At 30.1% G+C, this 15469-nt stretch overlaps 1 long non-coding RNA gene across 1 annotated transcript in view; it reads left to right on the forward strand.

Annotated features, from left to right (window-relative positions):
* The window catches only part of LOC106683270 (uncharacterized), a 35795-nt gene extending 22714 nt beyond the window's left edge, over positions 1 to 13081 (forward strand). The window contains exon 3 of the long non-coding RNA XR_010843340.1: positions 12807 to 13081. This is a non-coding gene — a long non-coding RNA (uncharacterized lncRNA). The remainder of the gene's footprint in view (positions 1 to 12806) is intronic.
* Positions 13082 to 15469: the final 2388 nt, after the last annotated feature.

Consider the following 15469-nt stretch of genomic DNA (forward strand, 5'->3'; position numbering starts at 1 on the left):
ACATGACTATTAGGAGATTGGTCAAAATGGAAAAAACATAAATGTAGTAAGCTATTTTAACTCATTTCTTTCAAAAATGCAACAGCTGACTTCCAGGGATATGTAAAATTCCAGACATTACCACTGAGGGAACTGTGATTCATTAATGAAAGCCCCCAATCTTAAATCAGTGATTCCTAAATGTTAATCACCACAACACCGTTCTTGAAATAAAAAAATTTTGCCTTGTGACTGATGAGTGTGTTATTTATATGCTAAGTTATTAGGACTAAACTGACTAACTTATTCATAAAAATAGCTTATACATAAAAATTTCTAGGTTCCATAATGCATTTCTATTTAAATACTTATGTATTTATAAGTACAGTGATAAATACATTATATTGAACGTATTATTTGATATAGAAAGTAAACAAATAATTGTAACTATCTCCAACAAACTCACCTGTTTCATTATGAGTTAAAGGCCATTTAATTATACATCAAAGTAAGGAGTATAACTAAAATAAAATAGTTGGAGCTACGTTTTTGAGTAAATAGTAAAAAAGTGAAAATATGATATTCAGTATCACTTCTAATAAGTTGATTTTAGCAAAAGATTTTCTGTAATATATCTGGCGGCATGCGGCTATCTTAAATAAGTAATTTCTTTCAAATCTTTGTTCCTGAGCTGGTCTGTTAATATACACACAAAGTTTTGTGAAACGTGGTATTTGGACTCAGAGGACCATAAAGCTTATTTTTATGTTGAAAACTTCCAATGTTCCCCTTATCGTATATTTCATTACTTATAGTAAAGTGAAAACTAAGAGTATTGCTCATTTTTTTTTTTTTATTTCTTCAGATATGACAAGTTTTGAGGGCATATATTCTCAAAAAGTATATTAAAAGCATACTTTAAGATTAACTCAAATACTCAAAAAGTATATTTTTAACATACTTTCTGAGCATCAGTTTTGATTTTTACAAACTTTCTTCAATTTGTAATGATAAAACTAATACAACTAAAACACAGAAGTAAAATCACAATTAACGCACAATAGGCCTTATTGGCTGCAGTGCTTCCGTGCCAAAAAAATCATAATTTAATTATTATGGGAATTTGATACATGCTAATAGAAAAAAGGAATAATTTTGTCATAATCTAAGTGAAATAATAACATACCTTAGATGTCAATATTTTATTATCAAATTTCTTTCTTAATTCTCTTACTAATCATATTTTCATGGACAAAATTCCTAATAATTATTTATTTCATCATTTATAACAATGAGTTCTTATGGAGCATATGTCTTACTAAAAGATGTAAAAATCTTAACTCCCTTTATCTATGTAAATGGCTAATTTTTCATAAATAAATAATTTGTAGCCTATTACGTGAATCAGGATTAAATTCTTATATTAAAGTTTCTAATGTATCTTTTATTTAAATACAACACAAACTCAAAGAATAACATGTTTCTTTGTTTAATTTAGCATAGTCAAAGTCAAATAACAATACATTTTAAAAACAATATTTTATTGTTATTTCACTATTTCTCAGTTTATCAATTTAATAAGATCATAAAGGAATGTACAATTATTCAACCACAATAAATACACGCTTATATAAATACAATTGAAAAAAATATTTACTCTTTATATTAATAAAACAAAAAAAAACTATGTTAAAATGAAAATTAAAAATTTAAAGAATGTTATAATAGTTCAACTAACTACCAAAAGATAGCAGCACAAATCAAGATATGTAGAAAATAATAGTTTTAATTAGCACTGCTAGATGTCAGCACTACCCAAATAGCCCTTTCGTAAGTCAAAAGATAGCTAGAAAATTTTTATAATAATAGTTAGAATACGTGTCAAAAGATAGCAGCACCAATCAAGAAAGGTAGAAAATAGTAGTTCCAATAAACACCGTAAGAGGCTAGCACTATCTAGGCCGCAGAAGTCTAGCAGGAAAATTTTATTTTGTATTAGGATATTAGGAAGTTACAGGAGCTCAAGTTCGTCAGATTGTGTTGAAACAAATCAGATATGTTCCAACACAAGACTTAACTCTGATCCGATCAATTGAGCTCCTATAACTTCCTAATATCCTAATACAAAATAAAATTTTCCTTCTAGACTTTGGCTGCCTGGATAGTGCTGGCCTCTTACGGCGTTTATTGAAACTATTATTTTTAAATTTCTCGATTTGTGCTGCTATCTTTTGGCAATTAGTTGAACTGTAATTTTAACAGTCTTTAAATTGTTAATATTCATTTGAACGTAGTTTTTTTTTATTCTATTAATCTAAAGAGTAAATATTTTTCAATCATATTTATATAAACGTATTCTAATTAATTATTTATTGTGATAATTGTACAATGAATAATTGTACATTCCTTTATGATCTTATTAAATTGATAAACTGAGAAATAGTAAAATATCAATAAAATATTGTTTTTAAAATATATTGTTATATGACTTTGACTATGTTAAATTAATAACATGTTTCTTTGAGTTTGTGTTGTATTCAAATAAAAGATACATTAGAAACTTTAATATAAGAATTTAATCCTGATTCAAGTAATAGGCTACAAATTATTTATTTATGATAAATTAGCCATTAATGTAGAAATAGAGACTAAAGGTTTTAACATCTTTTATGAGGACATACATTCTATATGCACTGATTGTTATAAATGATGAAATAAATAAATATTAGCAATTTTTCCGATGAAAATATGATTAGTAAGAGAATTGAGAAAGAAATATGATAATAAAATTTTGTCATTCAAGGTATGTTATATTTGTGGATGATTGTTCATTCCTTTATACTCTTATTAACTTGATAAACTGTGAAGTAGTAAATTAACAATAAAATATTGCTTTTAAAATATATTGTTATTTAATTTGGACTATGTTAAATTAATATCTTTCTGTCAATGCTACACACCATTCCATTGCACCAAAAATGAAGCCTCTTTAATGTTTATTCAAGAAAACTAGGAACTATGCTTAAATGCTCATAAGTATGGATTAGCTTGTTTTTAAGTTTAAAAAGAATTTTCATGAAATCTTGGTCATCACTAGGGATAGGATTTTTATGTGCTAAAAAATACGAAATATTTAGATAAATATGTGCTAATAAATAGTCAAATATTAAAAAAAATATGTATTTATAAATTTTGTATTATTCAGCAATATAAATTACTAATTAATTATTAACTTTATAACTTAAAAAAAGTTACTTAAGTATGTATTTATTATATATTATATGAATAATATTTTAAAGAAATTATGTTAAAATATGTACAAAAAAATGTCCTTAGAGAAAACATAGCTGTTCAATAACAAGCTTAACAATAACTACATTAATTAGTAATTGTAATTAAACTAATTGATTAATAATTACTCAGAATGAATTATAAACAAATTATAAATGGAAATAAAGAATAATCCTTATTAAAAAGAAAAAGAAAAAAAACATTAGAAAAATATTTAAAACTTTGGAAGAAATCAATTATTCAGCAGGGTCGATTACAAAATTATTGCAGATTAAATGCATTTTTAAATTTTCAAATAAAAATTTTTGTCGGTTTGACTGCAGAATGGACTTGTACCAGCTAAAAGATCTTTCAACATCTACTGATGTTATAGGGGCATACTTAAATGAAGCTATTTCCATTGCTTCTAGTTCAGTGGAAAATGGCTCCAATGGACTGAATGATTTTATATCCTGGATTTTTTTTTAACACATCCTGTACTTTTTTCTTTATGACTTCTCCGTTTTCACGATATTTTCCACCTATATTTTCCAGTCTTTCTATTGCTTTGTTCACAGTCTTTAAATTTTTCTTCAGTGGAAGGTCCTTTTCTTCTAATTTTGTAATTGTGTTGGATAAAAATACCACGTTTGCACTTATGTAAGCCAAATCAGTCTTTATTGAGTTAATTGTTAACAAGTTGTTCTCTTTCTCTACTGCAGTGGCGTCAACATTAAGTTTTGATATTATGTATTTAATTTTTTCAAAATTTAAACAATAATATTGGGCTCCATCAAACCAGGCGCCCCATCGTGTTATCACAGGTTCCGGTGGTAAAGCTAAATCAGGATGTGTTTCTTTAAAAATAGTAATATGACTGGGACCCTTCAAAAAATTTTTTTTTACTGTGGACACAAGCTTGTCTACATTTGGACATGAAATGCGTGTGCCAGGCAGGTCAAATGAATTATCTTAGGATAAAGAACTTTAAGGCATTACCAGCTTTATTCATGTAAGGTGCCGTATCTGACAAAAGCAACAAAACATTACCATGAGTGATGCCCATGAAATGCCCAGGCCAAAGAACAGTCATAGATTGGTTGACAAATCTTTCAATCATTTCATGGTTACATTTTTCGAGGAGTTCACAATTCAGCAAATAAGATTTTGAAGGTGCCTCAACACTTATTATATGAACAGTTATGTTTGCGATATAATGCCCTTCCATATCCGTAGTCTCGTCCACAGAAATCCAAATCGGCCCATCTGAAATTGCTTTCCGAATATCTGTTAAAGTATATAATTTTCAAATATTTTTTTCTTAAAGTGCTTTCATTTGGCATTACTCGGCATATGTATATCTCAAGAAAGGTTTTTAAGTCCGGATTGCTAATTTTGTAGATTGGAATGTCTGCCCTGACAAATGCTCGGCACAAATCTAAATACATAGTATTGGTACCTGTGGAATCTGAGGAGGAAAGAATAAAACAAAGAAATGGATTGAAGAGTAAACAAACAAATTCTAGGAAAATGCTACAGGAAGCTCTTTTTAATTGATTCTGAGAAATTCTCGATGTAATTCTGTGTGAAAATTTATTATTGCCACTCCATTTAATTTGTGTTCAAAGATGAAGAAATAGAATTTTTATGCACTATTTATGATAAATGATAAATTTCATCTTTAAGTTTCTTGTGTTCTCTTGAAATTTACGTAGTTGCTGCGAAAAATGTATTTAAAATTGAACAAATAATTTAAGGAAATATGTGATTCAGGACAGAATACCTAAAAATATGTTAAAAATAACAAATATTTCAGAAAATATGTGATTTACAACAAAATGTGTAAAAAAAGGCCAAATATTTAAAAATATGTGAAATAAAAATGGCTTCTTTTGGCCAGAAATGTCTTGAAACATCTTTAGTTAGTAAGGAATCGCAGATATCATGGTCAGGTAAAAATATGTGAAAACATAAAAATCCCCTCTCTAGTCATCACTAATGTATCAACCCTCTGCAGTACTGAAGCCATTCAGAAGTACTTTTTTAATGGTATGAAGGGTATGAGTGTCGATATCTGCTGTTACTCTTAAACTGAAATTTGAGAAATAGTTATTTTGCTGAAGTACTACTACATGTTTCAACATATAGTGAAAGAAATGGTGGAATATGGCATCCAGGTCCCATAGCTCCTTCATCAACATTAACGTTCAGAAAATGCAATTTGTCTTTACATGAAATGTTGTTTTTTAGTAATAATTTTTTTTATTAATAAATTGAGAATTTATTAAGATTCTTATTGTATTATTTTGTAAAGCACATTTTCTTGAAATAACTTCCTTACTTCCTCAGTTCCTGCATTCATTTTTTCTGTTTTTTTTTTTTTTTGTTTTTTTATATCATAATTCAAAGCATCATTGAAAATGTGTAAAATGATTTTGATGACTCTGAACAGGGACTGTTAATTGGAAGGGATCTCTTCCTTGCTTACTCGAGACAATGAAGATGAAAACAGGTGATACCTTGTAATAATATATTTATAGTAACCAGTATAGTAATAGAGGACCAAATTGAAAGTAGATAACACTGATTTAAGACCAATAGATGGATATAGTGCTATGGTAGTTAATTTGTTAGGTTCTAATCAAGGATTTAAGTAACAACTTGGGCTGGCGAATATAATTATTAGTTGCAATTGGTTTCAACTCTTATTTTGTTTACCTTCTGACTTGGAGTTGAAAAATTGTTATTGTAAATATAGCTAAATGTAGTATAGTTTAAAAACAGATTGCTAAATGCTAGATTACTCTAATCCTAGGAATAGTCTAACATTTAGCAGTTTGTTATTAAACTATACTATATTTTAAAAAAAACAATTTTCCAACTCCAAATTTAATTATAATCATTAGTGTATTTATTTACTCCAATTTTCACATAGTATTTATATTTATTACCCATATAAACTAAATTAAATAGATTTGTTCAATAAAGTACATCGATAAATTCAATAAACATGTTAGGTATTGCATATTATCCAACCATTTTTGAGAGTTCCTTCAGGGTTGTATGTATTTTAGTAAACACAATAAAATTTACTCAAACATGATCTATTGCTATATTGTTATATATTGATTGATGATTGACCATCAGTTAATTTGAAGGAGTTATTCAGGGCTGAAGGAAGAAAAAAGTAGTAATGACTTTTTTCTCCTTCTTGACTGCAGCCAAATGAACTTACTTCATATGTTGTCTCCTATTCTTTCCATCTTCTTCAGCCTATAGTCATCCCTTCTTTAATCTTAACCGCTTTTTCTTTTCCTATATTATCTCTGTTGAACTGAACTCCATCCATAAATCTCGTAACAATGATTAAGGACCTGATAATATTTCTGTTAAATCCATTATAGCCTCACTGCATTCCATTCTTCTGATACTCTATATTAACTAGAACTTTTCCCAACCAAACACCATTTATCCCACTGCCTGGAAAACATTGCTTGTCCATTAAAGAAAACTTTGAATCCATAAATCCCCAATGATTTCTGCCCACATGCCCATATACATTACCAAATCTATCCCAACATTTAGAGTGTATAGTTCAATCCCAAGTATCCCAATTTTTCGAGCAAAAATAACTTTTGAACCCTCTATAGCCTGATTTTCAGCCAGGCTACTCTACCCAATCAGCCCTTATTAAAACCTTCCAAGACATACTAAACCACAGCAAAGTCTCTCTCAGCACCCCACCCCTTCTATATCCTACAGAATCTGAAATCTTAACCCTCTGATCAATCTCATTCTATCAGGCCCTATCCATCTAACTTCAAATCTTCTCCTGACCAAACTGCTGCCTTTGCGTTAAATGAATTAAAACTGCAGAAGACCAAAAGCCACCTCCAGTAAAGTAGGTCAGATATTTCTTTTTTTTCCGAAAAAGCATATTAGAATCTTTTTTTTCAAAAACATAAAAACCAACTTTCATAGATTTGAAAAATATTTTAGTTAACATAGTTTCAATTGTGTACCCATATTATAGCCATTAGCCAAATGTATTTTTTTTAACGGGAAATGTTTCTTTGAGGAAGAAGCAAAGATGATATTTGTATTTCACGCCTCGAAAAAAATCGAATACGAATTTTCATAGCAATCGAAAAGTTACTCAGACTTTTAACCATACTGAGGCCTTCAATATTTGGTTTAGAATATCAATAAAATTGTAATAATAACAAAACGACTCCACCAAACTTAGAAACAGTTTAGGGTGCTATATAGTACAGGACATGGCACAAACTAACAATTTAGAATAGAAGATATAAAATAAATCGTTTTAGGAGTTTTTTGTTTATTTAAAATTAATTTTTATCTCTTACAGAGGCATACAATCTAATATGTATTGATTTGAATTTGTCGAGGTGGTTGTGTTATATTAAATGGTTCTAAATTTAATTAATGATGTGAAGTATTGTTTAACCAGAAGGCCTCGTCAATGCGTGTTTAAAAAGGTAGGAGATGAATTGACTGAATGAGTCTAAACGTACGGGTACGAGTCTTAAGTCCTCCATGGATGGAAACTTCGCTCGTAGGGTTCGAGCCTGCAGTCACGAAGGGAATATAAGTCCGAAAGGTACAAGCCACAGGTCCTTACGATAGGAAGAAAAGATTTAGGTCAAAGGAAGTGGCCATCAGGAACTGAAGTGAAATAAAACACGTCAGATTCTCAAAAAAAGTGATAGAATATACTGAATCTAAACGTGTCTATTTGCTATTTCCCAAGAGATACCATTTTTTTTTCAAAAACCCCTATAAAAAATTTTAATGACGTATATATAAACAATACTTGTATCTATTTTCTGCTTCGCTGTAGAAATCTACATTCTCAGGAGTTTCTTGAAGTGTATTAGGTTTAAGCTGCGTATTTATAAAATGGTATAATGTGTTGGGGCACACATTATTTCTGAATTTTTAATAAGCATAATCTAATAAAAACATAATCTAATACCACGTGTCCTTACGTAGTGTGTTGTCAACGCACCGGAGGGAGCGACGGCGTTAGTGTATTGAATAATGGAGTTGTGCAGTACTGTTTTAACAGTGAGTCGAAAAATTCTATGTATCGTCTCTTGATGTACTCCGGCACACTGGGCAGGCTTCGTTTTCCTCCATGATGTGCTTACGATTTTCCTCAACATCGAATTTTGAAAAGTTTTAAAGATGGCGCTTGGTCCCATCTGATATGTGGGTAAATATAAGTCCCCCATATAGTAGTGCCCGGCGTCAGGATACTTTTGTGGATTTGCAGCTTCAATCTCATAGTACAAGAGCCGGAAAGAAAAAAAGGCAGTTATCTCACCCCAAATTTTGATTACTTTAATGAAAACTATGTATAATTAATAGTCAAAATTGATGAGTTTGCCAAGTAAAGTTAGGGAAATAAAAAATGGCGGCTGTATCAAAACCTTAAATAACACTCATTTTTCGTTCGGAGCTCTATATCTTAAAAACAACCAACAACACTAGAAAACCTAAGAGCACATTATTTAAAGAAGAGTAAATCTGCTGAAATATTAGCCATAAAAGAGCTATTTATGTCCAGTAGTTCTCGAGATATGGCTTTTTAAAAAGAAAAATTTCTTAAAAATCTACTGAAAGATTAGTAGTTAGTTAATTTATTTTGAGAAATCTATATCTCAGGAACTATGTGACTTACAGATGTCGATTAGCACTCAAATTAAAGCTGGTACAATGGACTAGAAAGAAGTTTATGACGTTTACCTTCGTAGGAATAGTAGTTTTCATGATATTTGCTAAAATAAATTGATTTATAGTTGTTCGGACAATAAGTTTGATTTATGAAAAACTTCATTTCAGAAACCATTTGACGTACAAATGTCTGCCAGCGCTCAAATTAAAGCTAGTTATATTTACTATAAAATAGTTAATAATGTTTATCTTTGTAGGACTAGTAGTTTCTATGATATTTGACAAAATAAACTCACAAAATGTTAATTTCTAGTTGTTCGTATAAAATGTTGGATTTTTGAAAAATATATCTCTAGATCCATAAGACGCACATATCTCTGCCAACACTTAAAATAAAGGAAATTTGAATTACTATAAAGTAGTTTGTGACACTTATTTTCGTAGGGGTAGTAGTTTTTATGATATTCACATATGAATATAAATTTGGCAAATAAAAATTTGTCCGAACAACTATAAATCAATTTATATTAGCAAAATTCATGAAACCTATTACTCCTACGAAGATAAACATCGTAAACTACTTTATAGCTCATTAAATTAGCTTTAATTTGAGTGCTAATAGACATCTGTACGTCAAATGGTTTTTGAGATTTAGATTTTTCAAAATAAATTCATTAACTACTGATCTTTCAGTACGTCCCATACAACATTTTTATGAAATGTATGTAAAAAGCTATACCTGGAGAACTATTGGACGTAAATAGCTCTTTTAGGGCTCATACTTTAGTAAATTTGCTCATCTTTTAATGACGTTCTCTTTGGTTTTCTTGTGTTTTTCCTACTTTTTAAGATATAGAGCTCTTAATGAAAAATTAAATTTTTTTATCGCTCTCAAACAGCCGCCATTTTTTATTCCCCCTACCTATACTTGGCAGACTAATAAATTTTAACTAGAATTAATACATAGTTTTCTATTAAGTAATCAAAAATTGGGGTGAGATAACTGCCTTTTTCTCCTCTTGGGCTCTTGTACTATCAGTGAGAGAGGCGGAGAAGTGAGGAGGTGGTTGAGACTATATGACTTTCGTGTTATTGTTTTCGCCCTCTGATATTGATGAGGTAATATATACTACATACCGATATATATATATATTTCCTAGCCCCAATAGAATGATATTATTAAAAATAACTGCATACATTATTTTCTTTTTAGCATTTGTCCTTTTACTGGAGCAGTGCTTCATTCTAAGGATAATAGATTTGTGATTTTTATAATTGTGATTAGATATACTAGGTGCTGGGGCGCACTTCGTTTACTAATACCGATATACTGGCAGCCCTGGGGTAATCAATTTGTTAAGAATGCAAACACAAGCGAAAAGGTTTTAAGTTTATTTATTGAAATAAGATATTCAAAATTATTATAATATTTACATAATTTATACATTAGACCACTATACTATTTGAATATACATGGGTAGTGCTTTCTGGCCGGAAGTGATGGAGGTGTTGGCTCGTCGCCTCGCTACAAGTAGGAAGTGCAGATATTAAGCTTTCCAACTTGGATTTAGATAAAATTGTGAGGCGTTGCCAATATTGTGAACGTATAGATCGGCACAAGAAAATATCCTCCAAAAACAAGTACACAAATTTCTATTATTTGATTTATATGAACATTCGTATTTAAAAGTTTTTAGGTTTGAAATGGATACAAAAGTACCTTTGCCTTCATTACACCCTCTCGCCCTGCCTCCCCTAAGATTCGAATTTATGTTCTGATTTTCACATGTTGATGTTGTACAATTGAACCCAATTAAGAACCATACTTATCATAAAATGCTGAAGAGAGATGTTCAGACCTCTTAGTAACTCTATTTAAATAATTATTGTTTCCGACAAACAATCGACTATATGAATCGACGATATAATCTAAATAGTGAACGATTTTGTAGGAGCCGACGACGTTGGAATCGGTGATGTATTATTTAGCGGAGAGAAGGAGAGGGAAGTACAATAGGCGATCCATCAAGTTGTCTACTGCAACTTGCACACACAATAGGACAAATCAATGCAACTCTCTGGGGGGATTCTCAGCATTTTCCGGCGGCCATCTCAAAGCCCTCTAATCCCTCTCCCAACTTATCAGCTTATTTAACACAAAACTGAAAATGTGCTTTATTATTTTTTTTTTTTATTATTATTATTGTTATGAATTATTTAGGTCATAAGAAATTACTTAATTTTTGTTTTTTAACTACTTCATTTATGAAATCTAATTGTTAACATTCATATTAAATCTTCAAAGTGATTACCTTGAGCATCAAGGCTCGGCACCTTTCATCCAAAGCAGGCCAACGGCACTGAATATATCCTATTGTAATGTCCTCCAGATCTGACCACACTAATTTTTCTTAAATTATATTATTTCAATTTCTTGAGACAAGGTAATTATTTATTAAATAATTATGAGAGATAGTTGACCGTGGATGATGAATGAGGAGAAGATGGTTGGGGGTGCGGTCAATGAAAAAGACAAATAAGTACGATTAACTTATTTGTGTTTTTCATTGACCGCACCCCCAACTATCTTCTCCTCATTATTTATTAAATAAATCAAAACTTGTATCCTTTTTTGTCTCAACACTTTTTATTTTTCAACAGTCCAACGTTTCGGCCCTTTTAGCTATCCTCAAGGACATCTTAAATTATAATTTCTTCCTCACATTAAATTTAGAATTACTATATATTTAGAATTATACACAAACCATTTGTGTAACCAATAAATGGTTTTGTGTATATGGTAGTGATTTTGTGTGGATAATTTTATATAAGAAGAATTAAATATTTATGATTTTAAATTTTAAAAAATAGGTTTTTAACTTATAATTAATGAATGACCTGGGCAGAATAGCCTGCAAAAGTAATTCTAAATTTAATGTGAGGAAGAAATTATAATTGAAGATGTCCTTGAAGATGGCTAAAATGACCGAAACGTTGGACTGTTGAAAAATAAAATGTGTTGAGACAAAAAAGGATACAAGTTTTGATTTATTTAATATCTTTTGTTTGGGGTGACATTAAATAAAAAGTCATTGCAAACCTAATCAATGAACTAATTTTTTTACGTAGAAGGAATTCAAACTTATAATAAGGAAATAACAGAAATCGGGTGGCATAGAGCTGCCGCTGCTTTGGAAGAACGATGCCAAGCCTCAGATGATTGAGGTAAACACTTTGAACAAGATTTAATATGAATTTTAATGCTTCTATGTCATTAATAAAGTAGCTGGAACACATATTAATTTATTTTATATTGGTACACTTCCCCAGTAGTGTTCATACAGTTTATCGAACTTGGCTTCTCAGATATTAAGGGTTCATTGAATTCGTTGTATATTTATCTTCAGCTACCAGGAGGCAATAGTTTGGTCTTAATCTTCAAATCCAAGGTAAGATATGAGCAAGTGAGTAACATTCAAACAATTAATTAATACCTTTTGATTATTCAAAAGAAAAATATATACCTACATATTTTAAATCTCGTCAAATAGATTTATTTTCCATTTTCGTAGTATTGGTAATTTCTAATAGCTTTCCGGAAATTCTCAACTACTCTTTATGAATTACAGGTTTCTCAACATTTAGAGTCGATGTATTATCTAATTAATTTTACCAAATTTTCTGACTGAATCACCTCTAAGCCAATTTGTTATTAGATAATGATTTTCCATACCATTTATTTCATGCTTAAACAGTTCTTGAAATATTTAAGCACTGAAAAGAATTATTATATACTTATTTAAAGCGCTTTGTGATAATTTAATCTAAATTCTTTATTCTATTTTTAAATTTTTTTCCAGATCACCAGTTTGGATTCCGAACATCCCACTCTACTATCCAACAATGCCATCGTGTAGTGGACGTAGTCTCATCTTCTTTGGAGCGCGGAATTTACTGCGCGGGAGTCTTTTTCGATGTTGAACAGGCTTTTGATTGAGTCTGGCACCCACCCGGGACTGCTTTACAAACTCTGTAAATTCCTACCTCCTATATACTTTCTCATCAATCGTTCCTTTCTCATTGATAGATTATTCCAACTAAACCACAATGGTTCCTATTCACCCCTCTATTCTCAGTCCGCTGGTGTTCCTCAAGGTAGTATCTGCCTGTATGTAGTACAGCTGACATCCCAACCAATCCTAACACTATCCTCACCCCGTATGCCGATGACACATGTATGCTCGCAGTTCATAATAACCCATTAATTGTATCCCAAACTCTCCAATCCCATATAACAGCCCTCGAAGAATGGTGTCATAATTGGGTGATTAAGATAAATTCCAACAAATCCCATCAAATCACCTTTACCCTTCGTTGTAAAAGGCGCCTGAAAAGAAGATGGCCACGAGACCAGCTAATGTAAAATGTCATTAGAGTGCTACCAATAGGTAGTTGCTCTACACGCCTGTAACATTTCATTTTAACTAAGATCATATTTACTAAATGTATTATGTAATATACAGTTGTAAATTTCAATAAAGATATTTTAAAAAAAAAACTGTTTCATTGTGTTTTAATTGCTTACTACAGTTACTTTGTTAAATCATTCTTTTTAATAATTTTATTAAATACATTGGAAATGTTCTTACTCTTCCTCCTCTGCAACTATAACTATAACTACATGAAACATCGATGTGATTATATATTGGCTAACACCACCTATTCTGTGAATTCAGCGCTTTAAAAAAAAAAAATGATACAGGATATTTAGAGATAACATTAATACCTTAAATGAATAGTTCAGACATAGGTAATTGTCTGTGTAATTGTTTCTAGCAATTTCAAACATCATATTCATTTTGAAAATTTCGTGATATCATTTTGTGCATGATATCACGAAAACCATTAAAAGCACAAATGATAATTAATAGCGAATGATGATTAAATGAATAACAAATGATAATTGAAAGCGTGATGTTATGGCTCAGACCATATTTTTTGGTAAAAAATACTCAAAATTACCTGTTTTTGGTAATGAAATATTGTTCAGTGTTAGCCAAGAGCTATAAAACATCACACGATTGATTTTTATATACATCTTATTTGCTCATATATAACCAGTATTGATCGATTTATGACAACGTTACAATGTATCAAGGTCATAAAACCAAAAATAATTATAGGAAATAACTCTCATCCTTTATACGGACTTTTTTAGTAACCTTGAAAACCCACTGCGAATAAAGTAGTATTTAAAAATTGTTTATTGTATCCAGATACATCGTAACATGATGTTACACGAGCACGGATTAAGCCTCTTGCTTCATATTTATAATTATGACACCAACATCACATCGGGGTCCCACATTTTTAAAAATGAGCATAACTCTAATGGAGTTGTAAAAGTGAAAAATAGAGGCTGGGATCATTAAAGGAAACAATTATATTTATAGAAACCATATATAATGTTTTAATATAAGATAAAGGAACGAAAATGCTAATCTTGAAAGAAAAAGTTAATACTTAAGTAAAAAAAAAAAATGTTTATTTATTTTACAAACCAAAAATTGTTCAACTATTAATTTTAAAGAAATATATTTTGAATTAAAAAAATAAACAATTTTAGTAGATAAGTATTCCAAATTCATATTTTTTAGTGATACAATCTTGACTGATTCTCGCTCCTTTCCTCTTATATTCGTCGATAACAAGTTGCTGTACGAACAAGGCCTAACTGAGTTCATAGAAGCAATAAAAGCAGCACAAAAACATTGAGTCCACTTTGGCCTAACGTATCACAGAACACTTGCAGAGTTCATCTTCTAGTTGCCCTGGTAGTAGTAGAACCTATACACATTTTGTCAAATGTCCTGCTTTAGTATCATAGTCAAATTCAATGAGCTTAAGAGAACCTGAAATTTTAGATGTACATTTATTTTTGAAATTTTTTCATATAATCACATTTATTAAAATTCATCATCAAACAACGTTCGGTGAATCCACAAACGTAGTAGAAAAAAATATAGAATATTGATAATATTCTAAAGGGAGTTTATTTTTCATTTCAATATCTTAATAAACAGTTCATCCCCCCTACCACCGCCAAATTAGATGACACTATTTCTACAATCAGCAAATTAGATTATTATTGTTAAGTTATGATACTCCAGGAATATGGAAGAACATTACTTAACAGTAACTCTTTCTGACTTGATTTCAGTACAGTAATTCACGACATATGATTTTTCATTCAGCCAACATTAATGAGCATATCAGTTGTAGCCTTATCAGTTAGTATGTCCATGAAGTTTTTATAAAATAGATGTACTTAATGAACGAGGAGTATTGAAGATGGAGAATCCCGAAACTTTGTACAAACTAGAATATTGATAATATTTTGAAGAAATATTATTTTTCTCTTCAATATCTTAATAATAAAAGAAAAACCAACTTCCTAGGAAAGAAAATACAGAATAGAGAGAATGGACAATTGAAGTTAAAAGAAAAAAAGATGTTTAAAAAA

The sequence above is a fragment of the Halyomorpha halys genome, unplaced genomic scaffold (genome assembly GCF_000696795.3).
Source record: "Halyomorpha halys isolate HHAL.00 unplaced genomic scaffold, Hhal_1.1 Scaffold474.1, whole genome shotgun sequence".
In the NCBI taxonomy this organism is placed as follows: Eukaryota; Metazoa; Arthropoda; class Insecta; order Hemiptera; family Pentatomidae; genus Halyomorpha; species Halyomorpha halys.